This window comes from Danio rerio, chromosome 15 (assembly GCF_049306965.1).
Source record: "Danio rerio strain Tuebingen ecotype United States chromosome 15, GRCz12tu, whole genome shotgun sequence".
NCBI lineage: Eukaryota > Metazoa > Chordata > Actinopteri > Cypriniformes > Danionidae > Danio > Danio rerio.
The window spans coordinates 49,485,001-49,508,490 of record NC_133190.1 but is presented as its reverse complement, the minus strand read 5'-3'; the positions used below and the strand labels follow the sequence as shown (position 1 = coordinate 49,508,490).

At 36.0% G+C, this 23,490-nt stretch overlaps 1 protein-coding gene across 3 annotated transcripts in view; it reads right to left on the bottom strand.

Annotated features, from left to right (window-relative positions):
* lrfn1 (leucine rich repeat and fibronectin type III domain containing 1) overlaps window positions 1-23,490 on the bottom strand; it is a 346,207-nt gene that overhangs the window by 196,049 nt on the left and 126,668 nt on the right. Inside the window, exon 1 of one of the 3 annotated variants that reach the window (XM_073922834.1) lies at window positions 14,056-14,104. The exons of the other annotated variants lie outside the window; for them this stretch is intronic. The gene's annotated coding sequence lies outside the window, so the exon portion shown is untranslated. Of the gene's footprint in view, window positions 1-14,055; window positions 14,105-23,490 lie in introns of those variants that run through there. 3 annotated transcript variants of the gene reach the window in all.

The following is a 23,490-nucleotide window of genomic DNA, read 5'->3' as shown; positions in this document are numbered from 1 at the left end:
AACAAAAGTAAAAAGGATGGACGGATGGATGGATGGATGGATGGATGGATGGAACAAAAGTAAAAAGGATGGAGCAAGGATGGAGAAATAGGATGGACAGATGGAACAAAACAAAGAAGGATGGACGGATGGATGGAACAAAAGTAAAAAGGATGGAGCAAGGATGGAGAAATAGGATGGACGGATGGAACAAAAGAAAGAAGGATGAACGGATGAATGAAACAAAATAAAGAATGGACAAATTGGATGGGTGGATGGATGGATGGAACAAAAAAATGCATGAAGGATAGGATGAAGGATGTATGGATGAATGGACGGATAGAACAAAAAAAGATGGATGGATGAATGGATGAACGGAACATAAGAAAAATTGATGGATGGATTAAACAAAGAACGTTGAATGGATAGATGGATCGATGGAACAAAAGAAAGGATGGATGAAACAAAGAAGGATACATAGATGAATGGATAGACAGACAGACAGATAAATGAATAAATAGGATGGATGAAACAAAAGAAAGAATGATGGATGGATGGAACAAAAAAAAGAATGATGGATGGATGGACAAATGGATGGAACAAAAGAAAGAAGTATAGATAGATGGACAGATAAATAAATCAATTGGATGAAACAAAAATGATGGATGGACGGACGGACGGATGGACGGACAAAAAAAAGAAATGATGGATGGACATATGGATGGATGAAACAAATGAATGGATGGAACAAAAGAAAGAAGGATGGATGGAACAACAATTATGGATGTATGGATGGATGGATGGATACACGGATGAATCAAAAGAATGAATGATGGATAGATTAATAGAACAGAAGAAAGAATGATGGCTGAATGCATGGATGGATGGATGGATGGATGGATGGATGGATGGATGGACAAATAAATAGGATGGGTGGATGGAACAAAAGAAAGAATGGAGGAATGGAAACAAAAGATGGAAGTACGAACAGAACAAAAGTAAAAAGGATGGACAGATGGATGGATAAAACAAAAGTAAATAGGATGGAGCAAGGATGGACAAATAGGATGGACGGATGGAACTAAACAAAGAAGGATGGACGGATGGATGGAACAAAAGTAAAAAGGATGGAGCAAGGATGGACAAATAGGATGGACGGATGGAACAAAAGAAAGGAGGATGAATGGATGGAACAAAATATGAATGATGGATAGACGTATGGATGAATGGATGGAAAGAACAAAAGAAAGATGGATGGATGAATGGATGAATGGAACATAAGAAAAATTGATGGATTAAAAAAAGAATGTTGAATGGATAGACGGATCGATGGAACAAAAGAAAGGATGGATGGAAAAAAAGAAGGATATATAGATGAATGAATAGACAGACAGATGAATAAATAGGATGGATGAAACAAAAAAGAATGATGGATTGCTGGAAAAATGGATGGAACAAAAGAAAGAAAGATAGATAGATGGATGGACAGATAGATAAATAAATTGGATGGAACAAAAATGATGGATGGACGGACGAACGGACGGATGGTGCAAAAAAAAGAAATGATGGATGGATGGACATATGGATGGATGAAACAAATGGATGGATGGAACAAAAGAAAGAAGGATGGATGAATGTATGGATGGATGGATGGATAAACGGATGAATCAAAAGAATGAATGATGGATAGATTGATAAAACAGAAGAATGAATGATGTATGAATAGGTGGATAAGATGGATAGCATGAATAGCTAAGATGGATGAATGAGACAGATGGAATGAATGGATAAATAAATAAATAAATAAATAAATAAATAAATAAATAAATAGGATAAGATGGACAGATAGATAAAAAATAGGATAGATGGATGGAACAAAAGAAAGAATGATGGACAGATGGATAAATAGGTTGGTTGGATGGAACAAAAGATCAAACAAAGCTACTGTAGTAATGTGCTTTTTGAGTATAAACCAGAACACTATTCTTATGTGTGTTGCTTTAAATGCAAATAAGCTGTTGCTGCTCCCCGCCTACTTTCCAGATAAAGGCGGGTCATTCACCCCCTTTGCCTCAGATATTCTGCATCTACAGTTTTCAAAGTTTATTTTCTGAACTCGTTTTGAAGCCTTGGGGGTTCAAATACCTGATAAATATTTCATAAACCTGCACATATGGAGAATGTTGCAAGAGCTCTAAAGGGATAGTTCACCCACAAATGAAAATATACTCACTATTGACTCACTCTTCTGCAGTGTTGGGGAACGTTGGGGGGAAAAAGAAAACAATAATTCAAAATATAACAAAAACTGCAACAAGATCAACAAATAATAGAGAAAGACTCTGCATGAAGAGAAGCGGCCGTTCTTTAGTTTCAGCTCAAGTATCGTCATCTAATCTGAAACTCAGTTTAAGTGCTTTCAAATCACTCTGATTACGTCTGATTGGATATCACCGACTTTAACTTGCACTTTACGGCTTAAAATATTCAGCATCACCCCAGTGAAAATAAATAATTCCTGAGCGCGTCTCTTTAAGAGTCTCTGGCCCTGTGAGACCAGGATTGTGTTTTAGCAGAACTCACTGAAAGATGTATTCGATCTGCTGTTGTAGATTCCTCTGCTACAGCGTTCTGCATGAAAGGAGAGCAAGATGCCTACAACACAGAGGTCATGGGCCAATCACAGCCAGAGGTTACTGTTTAGTCAACGGCTGATGGGCCAATGAGATTCAACTAGGGGCGGGGCTACCCAACACAACATGAAATATGTTAAATGGAGTGTTCATGTCAGATCGTTCTGGAGAAACTCCTCCTGCTGGAAGTGCTTTTACGAGAAGGGCATACAAGATCAACTGGATGGGGGAAAAGCTAGGCCTGAGTGTTTAAAAGAACTTTAAAAAGCTTGAAGTTTTTGCACAGAAGTCAAGTAAGGTTATTAAAAGCTTTAAAATATTCATCCATTAGTTCATGTATTTACCCTTATGAGCTAAGAATAGTTACATCTGAGACCAAGTGCTAGTTAACATTAGTTCTTGGTTTGTTGAACAACTGTATTTTCATTACTAACATTAACAGAGATGAATAAATACTGTATTAATTACATTAATCATTGTTTAATTTAGTAATTTTATTAATTATCCTTAAACTAATGAAGCATTAAGTGTGAAATACCGAAAACATATTTCAGCACATATCTAAGCTCAAATTTTTTCTAGCATAGTAAATACATTGCTAAAATAAAACAACAGGAACTATATACACTCACTGACCACTTTATTAGGTACAAGGCAGGATGGATCCATGCTTTCATGTTTTGAGGCCAAATTCTGACCCGACCATTCAAATGTGTCAGCAGAAATGGAGACTCATCAGAGCAGGCAACGTTTCTCCAATCTTCTATTGTCCAGTTTTGGTGAGTCTGTGTGAATTGTAGCCTCAGTTTCCTGTTCTTAGCTGACAGGAGCGGCACCCGGTGTGGTCTTCTGCTGCTGTAGCCCATCCGCCTCAAGGTTGGATGTGTTGTGTGTTCAGAGATGCTCTTCTGCAGAGCTCGGTTGTAACGAGTGCTTATTTGAGTTACTGTTGCCTTTCTATCAGCTGGAACCAGTCTGGCCATTCTCCTCTGACCATCAACAAGGAATTTGCTTCTAAAACACTGCCACTAACTGGATAATTTATTTTTTTCAGACAACTTTCTGTAAAGCCTAGAGATGGCTGCGCGTGAAAACCCCAGTAGATCAGCAGTTTCTGAAATGCTTAGAGCAGCCAGTCTGGCACCAACAACCATGCCACATTTAAAGCCCCTAAATCGCCTTTCTTCCCCATTCTGATGCTCACTTTGAACTGCAGCTGATCGTCTCGACCACGCCTACATCCCTGAATGCATTGAGTTGCTGCAATGTGATTGGCTGATTAGAAATGTGCATTAACGAGCATTTGGACAGGTGTACCTAATAAAGTGGCCGGTAAGCAAATGTTATTCTATATGATTTAACACCGTTAGCATGTTTCAACAAACTATGAAGCACATATGTTAGCAACACATATTAATTTGTAGCCAACATAACACATTTTTGCAAGTTTTAACATGACTTAGCATGTTGCTAACAAGTTTTTAACATACAATGACAGATGTTTGCTAGAATGATTTAACACGTTGCTAATACAATTCCAACATGTTTTAACATAAGCTTTGAAGTTTTATGATGTTTCTCACATTAACTAGCATGCCACTAATTTTCAAAGATTGCTAATGTTTAAAGGAAGTTTAATGATGGGCTAACATGAATTATAATGTTGGTAGCTATTGTAACAACACACAGCTAATGCTAAAATGAATTTGCTAAAATTAATGTAGGCTACATGATGTTAAAATGTTAAACGGTTTTTATCAAATTAGCAAGTTGCTATCATGTTGATAGATAGCATGCTTAAATATACAGCTAAAATATTTTAGTTGTTGCTAATGTGGTGTTTTTTTGCACATTGATAGAATTATTTTGCTGCCGCCATGGTTAACCCAATGCTAACATGAATTAGCAATTTGCTCGCATAAAATAGTATGTTATTACTGTTACCGTTAAAATAAAAGCAAATAGCTTAGCTGACATGTTTTATCATGTTGCTAGCATCATTTAACATGTTAGCATGACCTACGATATTTAATAGGCTTTGCTTGTGCTAAACAGCCTCACAGAAAGATGAAAATGTATTCATTTGTTTTCTTCTATGCTTAGTCCCTTTATTAATCTGGGGTCGCCCCAGCGGAATGAACCGCCAACTTATCCAGCCCGTTAAGTGGATGCCCACACGGAGGAAACCCACGCAAATGCAGGGAGAACATGCAAACTTCACACAGAAACACCAACTGACCCAGCCGAGGCTCGAACCTGCAACCCAGTGACCTTCTTGCTTCTAGCATTCTTTAACACATGACTAAAATACCACATTTCTGTATGTTTTAACATGATTTAGCATTGCTGCTAACAAGTATTTAGCACAAATGACAGATGTTTAAGCACTTTTCTAGAATGACTTGAAAATGTACTAGCAACATGCTAACATGTTTTAACACAAACTTTGATGCTTTTTCATGTTTTCTACTTAATTAGCATGCCGCTAAGATTCAAAGGATGCTAATGTTTAAGAAATGTTTAATGTTGGGCTAGCATTATCATGTTGGTAGCATTTGTAACATGCTGTAGCTAAAATGATTTTGCTAAAATTGACTAACATAACGCCAAAATGTTGAACGGCTTCAACAAATTGATGTGTTGCTACCAAGTTTCTAGCATTCTTTAATACATGGCTAACAAAACACATTTCTCTATGTTTTAATAATACTTGCTACCAACATGCTAAATAATAAGTATACATTGACATGTTTTAACAAGTTGACTTAGCATGGCGCGAGTATATTTCCAGCATGTTTTAACAAAAACCTTAATGTTTTATCACATTTCTTAAATTAATTAGCATGCTGCTAATTTTCAAAGGATGTTTCATGATGGGATAGCATGAATTATAAGGTTGGTAACTATTGCAACACACAGCTAACATATTTTAGCTGTTGCTAAAATGAATTTTCTAAAATGAATGCACATGATGCTAAACTGTTTAAACAAATTAGCATGTTGCTACCATGTTTAAAACATGCTTTAATACATAGCAAACATTAGTTGTTGCTAATGTGATGTTTTTTGCACAATGCCAGAACATCATGCTTCTCCCAAAGTTAACTCAATGCTAACATGAATTAGCAATTTGCTTGCATAAAATAGCATGTGATTATGGTTACAGTTAAAAAAATAACAAATTTTGCTTAGCTAACATGTTTTATTATGTTTCTAGCATCATTTAACACATTAGCATGAGCTATGGTATTTGATAAGCTTTGCTTGTGCTAAATAGCCTCACAGATGAAGATGCGAGTTTACTATTATTATTATTATCTTTGAACTTCTGAAACCATCTCTGTGATTTCTTTGTCATTTTTATTGTCTACTTTACAAAACCCAGACGTCTGATCAGTCAGTACAGACACAGCCTGCTGATCCTGGAGGAGGTAAAAATCTGGGAGCAGACACGGTTCAACATTTAGCCTCAGAAAAAGATGAAGGAATTGGATTTGAGTTTGTGAAGCCAACATAATGACAGTAATAAATAATCAAAGTCTATACATCTGGGCTGAAGACAGACTGAGAAAAGGTCAGTCTTCAGCGAATATTAGCTCACAAATCTTCGCAGTACTAAATGTCAAACGTCAGTAATACTGACAGCTGAATTTGCTGTGCTCCGCTCTGTTCTAGAATAAACCATGACATGCTGGTTAGTGACGATTCATTTATATGACCTGCACATTTTAATCAACTCGCAGGTCTCATAGTGTCTGCATTTCTCTAGAAACATGCTAAATATCTTCTAGAGTTTCAGTGGATAAACTGAATTTTGCACACAGTTAGCATTAGCACATACCTGTCAACATTCTGATGTGAAAATAAGGGATATGGCCAACATAATAAATAGGGGTGTGTTAATTTTTATGGTCAATTTCGATTATCGAATCAAAAAATAGAATCGTCGATGCTGCCACGCCCCCATGTCACGTCAGCTTGGCTTGCCAAGCAGAAAAAAAACCGGCTTGTTGAAGTGCTTGTTATACTGCAGAAGCAGGAGACCCGTCGACAGAGCTTAAACCCTCTCCTCTTTCAATGAAGTTGCCGGTGTGGAAGCATTTTGGATTTCCAGTGAGTTATGTTGACAACGTTCGTGTTGTCGACAAAAAAAACCCACAGTTTTGCAAGCTCTGCTATGTACGTATTACGTAAGGTTTGTCCGATAGACAACACCGGCATCGCGATCCTCCGCCCGCCCCCGTTGCAAATCCGCTCGTGAAAAGTACACACTCAGGCCCTGTTTACACTGTCTTTGTTTTTAAATGACATTTTAGAACGACAACGATGTGACATCCACAGTGGCGTGTAGCATTTCTGAGCAGCCCTCCTTCCTCTCTACCTCTGAAAATGCACATCACGTGACCACACAGACACAGACGCACACACAGCCATGCGCTCGAGACAGCAGGTCCAGGCAGTCAGAGGACTGCTTCAGTCTTTCACTCACTTGTACTTAGTCATTTTAGCGAACACCTCAGACACTGTTGGCTGGTTCCTGTTGGTTGTGCGTCTTTTTTACCGACGCCATTATAACGACACAGATCACTGCCTATTCACGAGTCCCGCAGAAAAAGTGATTGACAGGTGGTAATTATGTGTGTATCTTGCCTTTATTCATTTACTGTATGATTTGTTTATGGGTAAAACAAAGACCATGCAGGTCAGGTAGTTTAAACGGTAGGCTACAAATAATTAATTGGTCATTAATTAATTATTCATAATCAAAAATCGAATCGTGACACCCTTAATATATATATATATATATATATATATATATATATATATATATATATATATATAGATTAATAAATATATATACTATATATATATATATATATATATATATATATATATATATTTATTAATCTATATATATATATATATATATATATATATATATATATATATATATACATACATATATATATATATATATATATATATATATATATATATATATATATACATACATATATATATATATATATATATATATATATATATATATATATATATATATATATATATATATATATATATATATATTAGTTAAAAATCTATATATTTGCTATTATCCCAAGTGTATATAACTACTGTAAAAAAAATCAGCATTCGGTACATACTTTCAGTTTTTTCTATGCTTGAACTGACCCGATCTAATCCTATTTATATGAAATGAACCTGCTCCCAAGCAGGTTTGAGCTACCTAACTGCTATGACAACAACTCTCAGATGAGTTTTGAACAACAAATCCATGCTGGATCATGTTAAACCGGCAATATCCAAATCCAGCTTACTGAGTAATCCACGTACGAAGAACGGACCCCAGGTTCATGGCATCGTAATCCAACACCTCACATCTTTTAGGTTGCTGAAAGAATCATTTGCTGCTGTTTTTTCCAGCTTCTCTTTTATTTTTTCGCGCTTCACTCTTGCGTTTGTCCCTTTCTGAAAGGATTGGATATCAGAGCGATTCAATGATCACACGCACGTTATTATCATCAGCTCAAGAAATTTGTTATTTCAAATATAGACGTGCGGCGAGTGCAAGAGAGAAAGAGAAACCGATTGCACTTTTAGACAGGCTCGTAAAACAACAACAGGACACAGCAGATTTAGTTGTTCTTGGCTTTGTAGCTGTTCATCAAGATGACAACAAGGTTTGTTTGAGCTTGTTTTGACCATGTCTCGTTAATATTTGTAAAGTTGAAGCCACCCCCCCATATGCATAACTGTTTCTTGCATATAATTGATGTTCAGTGTATATTGTAAAGCAAGTTAAGTTTATATGTTGAGTGTAATTCTTGCAGCTCTAATATATATATATATATATATATATATATATATATATATATATATATATATTTTTTTTTTTTTTTTTTTTTTGGTTCAATTATGCAAGAAACAGGTAAGCATGTGGATGTTCAGTGTATATTGTAAAGTAAGTTAAGTTTATATGTTGAGTGTAATTTGTGTACACACTTCATGTTGGATTTCCTACGTTCAAATGACAATAAAGATAATCTATTGTCTTCTATTCTATTCATATTAACATTACAATAATGTACCTTTTGAAATGTAAAGGCACTAATATATTTCTTTAAGGTTTTCTGAGAGTGTTTGATTATTAAACCCCTTTATTTGATTTTGTCATAACACTTTTCATGCTTTCACTATGATCTTTCTTTTAACTTCTGTTATGATTATGCATGTGTAAAAGAGTTTTATCAAGGTCTGAAACACTTTTGACATTTCCAGGTTTCACCACAGCAGAAGTCATCATACTTGGGTACATTTAGAGCACAAAAAACTCAAGACAGTGTTATCAAGACTTTCAGAAAATAAAAAAGTGAGAAAACAATGTTCAGTTCACTGTCTCGCCCTCATACACGCTGCATTTCAAACACCTCACGAGTGGTAATTACCTTTTTTTTGTCATTTGATGCAAAGATGACATCATACATACATAAATACACGCAATATTAGACTACATATTCTTCAAGACACTTCTATACAGCTTAAAGTGACATTTAAAGGCTTAACTAGATTAATTAGGGTAACTAGGCAGGTTAGGGTAATTAGGCAAGTATTGTATAACGATGGTTTGTTCTGTAGACTATTGAAGAAAAAAATAGCTTAAAGGGACTAATAAATAAGACCTTAAAATTATGTATGAACTGCTTTTATTCTAATTCAAAATAAAACAAATAAAACTTTCTCCAGAAAAAAAAAATATTATCAGACATTATTAGAAAATGTCCTTTGTTAAACATATTGTGGGAAATATTTAAAGAAGAATGAACAAAAAAAAAAATCAAAAAATCAAAGGGGGCCTAATAATTCTGACTTTTACTGTATATATTATTACGGTGTGATGTCTCGGCTGTGTTTTTATAAACAGCGGTTCCTTTGTTTTCATTCTCCTGCTTCCACAAGTGACGTATCTCTGTAAACCTATAGCGTTCAGCTGCATGTCCAGCTCCGCCTTTTGGTACTCTTTTTTTCATGCTAGATACCCTTTGCAAAGGGTGACCAAAAAGTGGTACGCTTTACTTTTAGGTACCTTTTGACCATAGATATATACACTAGATATCGCATAGGGACCCTCAGCATGCGTCAATAGCGCCGCCACATTGGTACAGTGCTCCCAGGACAAATGTCATTCAACCGCACTAGTCAAGACAGTGTTATTACGTGAAGATGCGGGACTTTAGCGCTGTCTACGGGTGTAGTAACGAGCAAACAAAGAAAACAAAGCACAAAGGCAGAACATTTTATGGGTAATATTACGTTTTTTTTTTCTGTTTTTGTATGTTCTGAACTTTTGTGCTAATCAGGTAATGTTATTGATGATGACAGTCACTTACTGCATTCACCATAAGGCAAAGCAGCTCCAACTCGCACTAAACACTCTGCTTATGCTAGTTTTGTTGAATAAAATCAGCAAACAATGCAAAAGAAATATGACAACGAGATGCTGCGCTGCCAGAAACTTGTATTATTGTTGGCTAGCGTTAGTGAAAGAGTCGTTCGGGGCATTCATTCACAAACGAATCGCTCCCTCCGTCAGTATGAGAAGTGAAAGCGGTAGAGGAGCTGTGTTTCAGGACATGATTAGATTAAATTTAACAGGGAGGGTAAATAGTAAATTTCTGTACACACAAACACAAGCTTTTTGTCAGGAATGCCCGAACGGTCACTGATCCATCAATGTAGAAAAGTGATGTCAAATTATAATTTTCGTAATTAGAAAAAAAAATTACACACTAACATCCAGGAAAACTCCCGATCATAGATATATGTGTATATTTCTGGCTTTGGATGGCCACAGTCCTCCACTGTACCTTGGTCCCGCATTCATTTCAAAGGAGCGCTACCCTGTAGCAAGATGGCGGCGCTATTGATGCATTCCATACAATAGACAACAATAGGCCAGGCGACATCTAGTGTATATATCTATGCCTTTTGACAGTGGAAACGGCCATAAAAGCATACAGTAGAAATGGGTCATTTGTTCTTCCTAAAGCTTAGATAGGAGACAACAACTTTTGTCAGGTTGTGTATATGGTCGATACAAAGAAGATGTCCAAGTACCATTCTTAATATGCATACTAATAAATCAGGGGTGGCCAACCCTGTTCCTGGAGAGCCACCTTCACCGCAGATTTCAGTTGCAAACCATATCCAACACACCTGCCTGTAATTATCACGTGGTGTTCAGGTCCTAATTAATTGGTTCAGGTGTGTTTGATATGGCTAGCAACTGAAATCTGCAGGAAGGTGGCTCTCCACCTTATCAGCGCCACCCCTGCACTAAATAAAAACTAGGTTTTGATAGAATTATGGAACAAACAGTTTTACAAAATGTCTTTATGGAAAGATTTTAATAAAAAAAATAATAAATTGATCAATTAAATAAATTGAGGGCGTCACGTTGGTGCAGTGGGTAACACGATCACCTCACAGAAAGAAGGTCACTGGTTTGAGCCCTGGCTGGGTCAGCTGGCATTTCTGCTATTTATTTATTTATTTCCTTTATTTAGCCAGGAGATCACATTGAGACAGTACTGTCTCTTCTTCCAGTGAGACCTGGTCAAGATGGCAGGCAGCACATAAAGTTTCATATAAAAATCACAAACAATACCACAAAATTACAAAATCACCATTCTTAAAAACATCAGCTCATAACAAACAATTGCAGGTGTCCTTTAAAATGTTGTATAAAAGATGTTTAAAAGTACTCAGAGTCGGAAGAGTGTCAAGATTGAGCTGATTTTGCAGGTCATTCGAAGCCCTGGGAGCGTGAACGGAAAAAGCACGTTTGCCAAGTTCTGATAATGCCCTTGGAACTATCAGACGAATACATGAACCAGATCTAGTATGTTGATTGCTGGTGTGAAATGTTAATAAATTAAAAATATAGGATGGTAATTTACCTAAAAGAGCTTTTAAAATAAATAAGTACAGATGTAATTTTCTCCTTTGATATAGAGATAACCAGTCTAAGGAATCATACAAAATACAGTGATGCGTCCGTGAATCTGCACCTGTGACAAAACGTATTGCTGCATGATAAACAGAATCTAATTTTCTTAATAGGGTAGCGGTTGCGTGCATATAGAGATGATCACCATAATCCATTATAGACAAGAATGTACTCTCTACTAATTTTTTGCGGGCTTTATAAGGAAAACAATTTCTTGACCGGTATAAAAAACCTAACTTTGGCCTAAGCTTTTTCAGTAACTTGTCAATGTGTATATCAAAGGCTAATCTCTCATCAATCCAAACTCCTAGATATTTATAAAAGCTAACTCTTTCTATTTGAACACCGTTCAGAGTTTTTATTGTCTGATCTGTTGACTTAGTGCGGTCACAGCTAAAAATCATATATTTAGTCTTTTTATATTTATATTTTATATTTATATTCTGACATGCGCTATGGGGAATTAATGAACTAAATTAGTCGCAGTGTACAAGTGTGAAAGAGTTTGTTTTCCAGTGTTGGGTTGCGGCTGGAAGGGCATCGGCTGTGTAAAACATATGCTGCATAAGTTGGCGGTTCATTCCGCTGTGGTGACCATGGATTTATAAAGGGACTAAGCCGAAAATGAATGAATCAATTTTGATTTTGATGAAAATAACAATTAACCGTTTTGACCCATGCAATACATTTTTGACTGTTCCAAAAAAACACAACAGAAGACTTTTAATTAGTGTAAGAGATCTTGTGATCCAGGATCAGAGGTATGACCAAAAAACGAATAGAAATAAAAAAAAACACTCATGTGGTTGTCATGGTGATCCTACACCCAACTCATATTTATGCATTATGAAAACTATAACAATACGCAACAAGCTGGCATGTAATTACATGCTCACTGTCACTGCAGCTCTCGCCGGGAAAGGCGGCGGCATCTTATTTGCTTCATAATTTTTTGATTTGCACAAATTGTACTATTCCTAGAGATCCATTGCCTCAGTGTTCCTGTCTAAGTATTTAAGGTGTTTATTCCGTCCTCTTTTATTTATTTCTTTAATTAAAAGAAATATTTTATCCCCCTCCAATGTGCAGCCAGTAGGTGTTAATTGAGATATTGAGGCATTTAGAAATACTCAGGAGAGAACAGATGGCGCTCTGTTTATCAGAACAACGCTACCTGTCAATCAACAGGTTTCCACGACGACAAGTGACACTTTCTAAAACTCTGGAAATGAAGTCATGCAAACAATCAAACGTTTAATCTAAAACTCATCAATATTAAACTTTTGAGAGTGCACTAATGATTCTACAAGTGTGCGTCTGATCATGAGAAGTCATTCAGGACTCCTAGGATGTACAAATATTACACAAATTCATGAGTCGCTTTTCTTAGTAAAGTCATTTAGTCGGACACAATAATTTTTTTGATTCTCTAATTTTCAGTTCCCGACAAGAAGGTTTTATAGGGCTAGCAAGACAAATGAAGATGGGCATGACTGTGGAAGTGGTTCTCTGTAAAAAAAAGAGAAATAATTTTTATATATATATATATATATATATATATATATATATATATATATATATAATAAATAAATAAATATAAATATATATATATATATATATATATATATATATATATAAATATATAAAATATATAAATATATAAATATATATATAAATATATAAATATATATATATATATATATATATATATATATATATAAAAATAAATAAATAAATAAATATATAAATATATATATATATATATATATATATATATATATATATATATATATATATATATATATATATATATAAATAAATATATAAATGGAGGGGGGGGTAGAGCCAGAGATATACACATAGATCTATGATCCCTGGATGTTAGTATGCAATTTTATTTTTTTTTTTATTGTGCAGACCTAATCAGGAGTGAATGACTTCTAGTCTAATTTTAGACATGATGTTTGTTGGGCACATTCTAAATGTATCTGTCTATCTTTGGATGTCTATTAGATGTCTATCAAACACAAAATTGCTTGGTGGGTATTTTACCTGCAATTAAACACATTTTTTTTATTTCTCCTAATTGTTTAACTTTCACATTGTTTCTGAAATTATGTCTTAAGCTGTTAGTTCTCCGAAATAAGTGTGTGAGGTATTAATTTGTACCAAAATAAGCCTTATTGCTATCTTTAAGAAACCGTTTTGACATTAGAACAACACACATCACAAAACAAGGCTGTTCGCTGTGGTTTAGGACCCATATGCAGATTTATTCCATATCACAGTCCAAATGATAGTAGACAAAAACATCTCTAGAAGCCAAACGTGATAGCAAACAACTGAAACTTCTAACAAAACTAGAACTATACTCAGAACAGAACAGAAATCAAGGAAATAACCAGCAATACTCACAATACAAAATCCAGACGCAATGAAAACACAAACACAAAGAACTCCAATTACAAACACCTGAACACAACACAACATATCAATCACAGCAGCAAAGAATTATGGGGACTGAAGTTGTTAACTGGACGGCATACAACACAGTGCCCTCTAGAGCCTAGACTATGATGCTACAGCCAATACACAAACAGTTGCGTTCAATAAATACACAATACACAGAATCAGGATCGGCAATATGCGTAAACCTTGTTCACAATATCTGAGATTTTATGTTAAAGTGTGATACATGCAAAAAAATCCAAGTTGCCTTAAATTTTTAAGCTGAATCTAATTAACCGTTTGAGTCCATTGAACTTATATCATGTTAAACTGACTTAAAACAGCTTGTGTAACTTAGAAAATTATGTTATAACATGATTAACTTAGTCTAATAAGTTACAATGAATTAAAAACATATGCTGTCATGATTAAATGTTCATGTAAGTTTTTTACATTGTGCAATATTTGTAAATTTATATTTAAATTTGCATATATTTTAGTTTCCTGAGCAATATATATATATATATATATATATATATATATATATATATATATATATATATATATATATATATATATATATATATATTTATTTATTTATTTTTATTTTTTTGTTTGTTTTTTTGGTTCCACATGCATACCTGTTTCTTGCATAATTGATGTTCAGTGTATATTGTAAAGTAAGTTAAGTTTATATGTTGAGTGTAATTTGTGTACACACTTCATGTTGGATTTCCTACGTTCAAATGACAATAAAGATAATCTATTGTCTTCTATTCTATTCATATTAACATTACAATAATGTACCTTTTGAAATGTAAAGGCACTAATATATTTCTTTAAGGTTTTCTGAGAGTGTTTGATTATTAAACCCCTTTATTTGATTTTGTCATAACACTTTTCATGCTTTCACCGCAGAAGAAGTCATCATACTTGGGTACATTTAGAGCACAAAAAACTCAAGACAGTGTTATCAAGACTTTCAGAAAACAAAAAAAGTGAGAAAACAATGTTCAGTTTACCGTCTCGCCCCCAAACACACTGCATTTCAAACACCTCACGAGTGGTAATTACTTTTGATGCAAAGATGACATCATACATACATAAATACACACAAAAAAATTATTATTGCTGCTTCTATAAACCAATTATTTAAAATAAACTAAATTAACACAATTCTTTGCTGTTTTATTGGATCAACTTAATTGTTTTATGTTCAATCCACATTTGTAAAACATAATCAACTTGTGTTGGGATAACATGAAGGAATTGAGTAAAACCCAGCAGTTTTTACAGTGTGTGTGTGTGTGTGTGTGTGTGTGTGTGTATATATATATATATATATATATATATATATATATATATATATATATATATATATATACAAACTATATATATGCACACACACACACACCGGCCACTTTATTAGGTACACCTTACTAGTACCTGGTTGGACCCCATTTTGCCGACAGAGCAGCCTTAATCCTTCATGGCAGAGATTCAACAAGGTATTGGAAATATTCCTCAGAGATTTTGCTCCATATAGCATCACACACTTGCTGCAGATTTGTCGGCTCAGATGCAAAGGTGCTCTATTGGATTGAGCTCTGGTGACTGTGCAGGCCATTTGAGTACAGTGAACTCATCGTCATGTTCAAGAAACCAGTCTGAGATGCTTCACGCTTTATGACATGGTGCGTCATCCTGCTGGAAGCAGCCATCAGAAGATGGAGACACTGTGGACAATACTTAGGTAGGCTGTGGCCTTGACACAATGCTTAATTGGAACTAATGGGCCCAAGAAAATATCCCCCACACCATCACACCACAAAAATTAATTGTATTTAATTAACGTCTACCCAAACCCTACACCCAACCATCACAGTACTGTAAAAATATTAATTATTGTTTTACAGTGTTATAAAAATGATGCTAAATTAATGGCGCATCCGCAGCTGTATCCTATTTAGGCTACACAAAACAGAAACATGATTAAAATACATGAAAATACATAAAATACATTTGGAGTATTTGTACAAGTCGGGATTCGAACCCTAAAGTCATTCGAAGCATGGTAACAGCGTGCACACGCACAGTTCACTAGGCCATACGAGACAGGAATTTTTCCTGATCTTGGCAGTCAATTGCAGATCCGCCAGGTCTCGAAACGCTTCCAAGCTGATCGATGCTTTGAATCGCTTTAGTCACGTGACCAGGGGCCTCATGTATCAACGCTGCGTATGCACAAAAACTTTGCTTGCGCCAGGTTTCACGCTCACGTTTGGATTTACTAACGATGAAATGAACGTGGGAATGTGCGCAGGTCCCTGCCAACTTCATGTCGGGCGTACATTTCTTGTGTGTGTCTGTTTTATTTCCAGTGGCGACTCCTAGAGGCAGTTGAGTTAAATTGCACTCTACAAAGTATCTTTGAGCCTTGCAATGGCAGCTGTATGAGACGAGTTCATCCGCATGTCTAGCAGGTAAAGACCTTTTTCTTGGAACCCAAAATTACCCATGATGCTTTGCGTGTATGCGCAAGGAGAATGCGAAGAACTTGCGGTCGGCAGCTGATGCGTGTAAACAGTCACATTTGGACAGCTTTGAAACGATAGTTTTAATCTATTTTACCTGCTTTTATCCTCTTTGAACTAATACTGTTGTCCATCAGCAGCATCTCCTGGACTGATCATTTAGAGAAATGAGATCTAATAGGATGGAAAACAGCTGCTGTGAGGCGTTTCCCCCTCGTTGTCAGACGGCATCTTCTGCAGTTTAAATGAAGCCTCGTCATCGCTAAAGTCAACATTTTCTCTTTAATTCAAATATATAACCAGCCCAAACTCATGTAATTCAGCAAAATGTTTGACACACACACGTAGCCTGTACTGTGCCACTGACACACTGATTTAATAACCGTGACAAAGTGAAAATATAGGCTAGTGTCATTTTGAAATGACAGAAAAACACAAACCGTGGTGAAAACAACACACGGAATAAAACACAAACGGCTCGCCATTAGAATGAACAGCAAATCAGCAGCAGAGGATCAATAACAGACTTTTATTGCTCATTTTTGTAAATTGCACGACTTTCATACCTGTTAAGTGTCATGCAGTACTCTGGTTTGCTCTCTCTCTCTCTCTCTCTCTCTGTGTGTGTGTGTGTGTGTGTTAAAGAGCCGCTGAGCTAACACTGTATTTCTGACGGCTGACACGTGAACCAGGAGAACGTTTTTCTCGTATTTCTGATGCGCTTGAACCACATGTGACAGATTATAACGGCTTTAACAGACACATTTTTAAGTTGTGTGTCACAAAAACACTCTGTTATCCATTAAAAACATTGAAACCCATTTTCGGAGCGCAAATTACCAGTTGTACACGCTGTGAACGGAAGTTTTTAGCATTCTACCGGAAGACGCTGGTCGCTATGGCGCCCTCCATGCAGCAGCCATAAAAAAGGTCCATATAAGGTTTCCATATCATGCAGCTGACCATCCAAACATTAAAGCGCAATTTGCAGTGGTTGCTTTTTTTCCACATGTAATGGGAGCGATCTACTGGACACACATTGCTATGAAGGCGCCATCTGAAGATGAATTTGCATGCGTGAATCAGAAGCATTTCCATTCAATAAATGTGCAAATAAAATATGATGCACAGACTAAATAATGATTCCTGCTTGTCTTCCTCGTGATGAAGAGTAGGCAAAATCTGATATGCAATGTGGGAAAAAAAGAAGAATGAGTTGATCAGACGCTGGATTCGAACCGGGTTTATGCTTGAACGTGTCAAAACATGATGCCATACGTTTTACGAGCTACGCCACTCACGAAACTACAAAGTTTTACAACTTTACATTGCACTATTTCTTTTTTAAATCCACTCAGTGCGATGTTCAGACCTGTGTTAACCGCATCAGCAAATCTCTCCCACACTATTTTTTTCTTTTGTTATTAATTCCAGAGGACAAACTTGCAAATAACACAGTTTTTCTCCGGTTTACCTCCGAAAGCAGCACCTCCAAATCACACTCTGTTAAAAGTTTCTGTAGCTCCCTCCAGCAACAAACGAGCAAGAGTCTTTGTTTTCTACTGACTGGTTTATTTTCATAGCAAGTCTTCAGTTCTCAACATAGAGCAAACCACAAGACATCAAGGGTGTACCAGACGTAAGAACTAAAAAACATACAACAATGAATTACAACAGTGCATTTCCATATCAAATTAATCCAAATCACCACATTAAGGTCACACATAACAATGGATCACATAATCTTAACTAATACAATTTAACTTTATAAATAGCACCGCTCATAAACAAACAGTTAAATGCACACACCAAACAAACAACAACAACACCACACTTCAAATCAAACAAAACCAACAAATCATACAAAACAAACATACCTCATTGGCTGGTTACGGAAGGGAGAAACTCAAGAAAAGCATAAGCATTCCTTAGCTTGTTGAATGCTTGGAAGTGAATCTCTACTCACAGTGGTGCATCATTTTTATAGTTCCCCCTGAAATTAGCTCCGCCTTAATTAGTTCCTAGGTGAACTGGCATAAGATCTTAAACACACATGACATCTGCTACAGTTTTTCTTCTTGCTTGCTTTTGCCATTGCTTTTTCTTTGGGTTTTGCCAAAGTATAGTAATTAGCATATTCATATGGGGGAGGGGGCAGGGAGGGGTTTTGCGCTCGTGCACATGCGCTCAGTTTCACGCATATTCAAATGTACAGAGAATATGCGTGTGATTCGGCGTACGCAGTGTTTCATACATCTGAATTTTTTACTGTGTACGCACATTTACAGCTTTGTTCGTATGCAATGTTTTAGTATGAATTCAATGCAAGTCTTCGTACATGAGGCCCAAGGTGTTTCGAAACACTTCAGTCACGTGACTTGGGGGTTTCAGATCATGCTTCGGTGCAGTGTTTCGAAACACTTGCAGTTCGGGATCTCGACACTGCGTCGAAACGTCAGTTTCACGTCAGTCATCCCTAGTCTCGGGTGCTGAGATGCGTTCTGCGTGAATGTCTCCTGAATCTGCATGTGCAGTGAACATTTTGCAGTGAAAACCGGTCGCATGGCGCTAATTTTATGCAGTCGCACAAATTTTCCCAAATATATTTTGAGGTCGCATTGATAAAATTTGGGCGCATATGCGACCAAAATGGTTGCAATTTCGATCCCTGCTTTAGATTTTTAAGAATGCAATTAATAGTTCGTAAAACAATACACAAATGAACCGTTTACCCAAAACACATGCCTATTAATAGCAAAACTGATAGTAATTTAAAAAAATCTTGTCATAAAAGTATTGTATAATGTAACAAATGGGAACAAAATCTATAACTGTACCTTTAAAAGCCCCTAAAAAGATCCATAGAGTACAATTTTACCCAAAATGAGTAATACACTCTAAACTAGTGGCACAGAAATGTCCCCTTCAGGTGCCCCCAGTGACGGCCTTTGTACCTGAAAGCTTTGTACCTATTCAGAGAGATAACAATGGAAATGGAAAACGATATACTGTATTTTTAGCGTGCATCAGGATCTGGACATGTAATCACAGCACGAGCAATCTCAATATAAAAGCCCTCTAATACGGAGTCTGTTTATCTACTGCATCTAAACAAAACCAGGGAAACGCTGCTCCCATAATGATGCATTTCTCCTTTCTCTAAAGTCAAAAATATCAGTCATAAACAAAAGGCTTGTGGGTAATATTAGCCCAAACAGCAGGCACAGCTAGAAGCCACAGGAAATCAACCTTACTGGGGTTCAGAGTCAGCACTGGCAGACAACAGTGTCGGATAATGAGCACAACAGCCCAAGGTGAACGCGGACACACACACATACACACACAAACACACACTGGGCGATATAACAAAAATCTCATCATGATAGAAGTCGTCTCATATCCTGATAAGGATATACAGTCAGAATTATTAGCCCTCCTGTATTCTTTGAAATCTTTTATATGTAGATTTGTAAGCAGACTAGTCTTAATAAGTAATTTCTAATAACTGATTTCTTTGCCAGTATGACAGCACATAAAATTGGACTAGCTATAATTCAAGATAATAGCATTCAGCGTAAAGTGACATTTTAAGGCTTAACTATGGTAATTAGGGTAAAGTTAGGGTAATTAGGCAAGTCATTTTATAACAGTGGTTTGTTTTGGAGACAATCCAAAACTAATATTAATTAAGGGGGCTAATATTGACCTTAAAATGGGTTAAACTTAATTAAAAACTGTTATTATTCTAGCCAAAATAAAACAAACAAGACTTTCTCCAGAAGAAAACATATTATAGGAAATACTGTGAAAAAATCCTGAATCTGTTCAACATCACTTGGAAAATATTTTTAAAAAAAAAACAACGGTAACACTTCATAATAACTACACATTATAAATCATTTATTAAGCATTAGCAAATAGTGAATTCATTATCTGTTAAGCATTAGCTCTGCATTAATAAACGTCAGTAAGCAGTTTATAACTGCAGCTACAAATGCTCTAGTCTTGACTTCAGCACCTTTAAAATGTGCTTAATAATTGTACTTTTATACTTTGTTTATGATTTATTTTTCATTACTAAATTAAGTGTCGCATTATTTACAAACCAGTTGTATTTAGGAGGAGTTTTGGGTTTTTTAGGATCATTCAGAATAAGTTAGTAAATGCTATTGAAATCAACATTTATGCGTATGCGTTATAGTCATCACGGGACAGTGTGGAGGAGAGAGAGGGAGAGAGAGAGGTGAGGTGACGAGACGTGCACCAAGTGACCTGCAGTTTGGCAATATTTCCGGTTTCGATCAAACGAGAAGGGAGACGTGGTGAATACGAACTAGAGGTCTGCTTTCCTGCTGCTGTACCGCAGGAGCCGACCAAATTTCTTGTGGTGCGGGAATGAGTTTCCGAATAAAGCGCAGGGAGGGAGCAGCTGGTAACTCCCTTGTAATTTGAAAGGGAGCTCCTGAGCGAGCGAGCACGCGCGCATCCGCGTGGATGCTGTTTGTTTGTTTGTTTGTTTGTTTGTTTGTTTGTTTGTGTGTGTGTGTGTGTGTGTGTAAATAAGAGAGCGTAGTGTTGTGCGTCTCTCTCTCTCTCTCTCTCTCTCTCTGTGCTTGTGTTTGTGTGTGAAAATGAGAGCATCCTGCGCAGATCTCTAATACAAACAAGACAAACAGGTGACCGCAAACCTAAGGACGCATAAAGGGTATTCAGTTTCTGAATGGTTTAGGCACAAGCCAACAGTTTAGTGATGCTGTCTGAGCCTTACGTCATGTTTTTTTTTAATTATGCACAGTAATACCGGATACCGGGGTAAAATAGGGAGGAGGTTTGACGGTAACAAAATTTGAATACCGCCTAAGCCTGATGGACACCAATGCTCCGATTTTAATATGATTAAGGCAATACTCTGATTAAGAGTCTAGCAGCACATTTTTACATGTTAAATAAAATATTTACTTCACTTTCTTATTTTTAATTTATTTTTTTGCAATCCCACCAACTGCGACCCACTGATCACACTCTTATGCACATGATCTAAACTTCCAAATGCCAGTGCAATTAATGCATAGCCACACATACACACACATGCACGCACGCACACACACACACACACACACACACACACAGATCCCCATTCCTTCCTTCTGCCAGCTCCTCCATAACTGCAGTGTTTTCCAGCGATTCCCACTAGCGTTTTTTCCAATTACTCCCTTGGCCAGTTTATCCAGCCATTCCCACTGGATTATGTGGAGTATTTTGCGGAGTGTTTCCAGCGCTGGGATTGCTTCAGGCTGGACGTGTTGATGAGTCACTGCATTAGTCAGATGAGCGGCTAGATGACAGTGGGAGTCTGCTGTGTTTCTTCCTTTCTGGAAATGCTGATACCCAGACAAGGCACTTTGCCACGACAGACGCTACAGAGAGCAGATCTGCGGCCATTTAGATGCTCTGCCAATGGACACACACACACACACACACACACACACACACATAGTAGCCAATCAAGAATCCAAGATGGCAATGCTCTTTGTTTGGCAGCCCATGCACAGATGCTCTCTCTCAGTGTGTCCCACAGGAAGAGGTTATTGCGCACTGATTGCTCTGTTCAGAGCCCAGAAACCTTAATGGAGTTCTCAGTTCATTTGGGCTTAAGTGTCAACTTTTCAAACAATCATATCATGCATGCATATTAATAAAACTAACACAACTAACAAATACAAATGCACGGAAATGATTAACCTTTGTGAAGTGTTCAAACTGGCTCCCCTTTGGTTATGTTGGGGGCTGTTTATTACTATTATTACTATAAGTAGTATTATCATCATCATTATTATTATTACTAATATTATTATATTACTATTACTATTACTATTATTACTATTTTTATTGTTGTTATTATAATAATAATAATTATTATTATTATTACTATTATTATTGCAACTATTATTATTATTATTATTATTATTAATATTATTATTAATATTATTATTCATATTATTATTATTACTTTATTATTATTATTATTACTTTATTATTATTAATATTAATATTATTATTATTATTACTTTATTATAATTATTATATGTATTGTTATTATTATTATTATTATTATTGTTATTATTACTTTATTTTTTAATAATAATAATAATTATTATTATTATTATTATTATTATTATTATTATTATTATTGTTATTATTACTATTATTATTATTATTATTATTATTATTATTATTATTTAAAGGCTTAACTAGAATAATTAGGGCAGTTAGGCAAGTCATTGGACAACAGTGGTTTGTTTTATAGATGATCAAAAACAATAATCTTAATAATATTAAGGGATAATAATCTTGCCCTTAAAAGTTACTTAAACAAATTAAAACTACATTTATTTCAGCCAAACTGTGTGCAAATCCCCTCGCTTTGTTAAACAGCTCAAACAAAAATAAAAGCAGTCGCATGAGGGAGAGTAATTTTGTCTTCAGAGCTGTCGCTGTGATATCTGCTGATTTCTTTATGTATTTTCCGAGTGCAGCATTTGAGATGCAGGCTTCATAGTCTCATCTTGTGCTCCGCTTAATCTTCTTGCTATCAGTTAGAAGCGATCGAGTTATTAAAGGAATGTTTTCGTGAGGCTGTCAATCGGTTCAAGTAAAAAGCTGAAGGTAATAAATAAAGCGCTCGGGGCGGCTCTGCGGAGCTTGTTTTTGATTGTTACATCCTCCACATGAATAATGAAACATGAGGAATAATGAAGCAGGATGAGGCGTGCCGCAGGCCCAGACACGCTCGCTCTCTGTTCTTCTGTACGCTTCTGACAGCGCTTAAACTGTCAGAGCGCTCTGATAATTAGACCTGTGTGTGTCT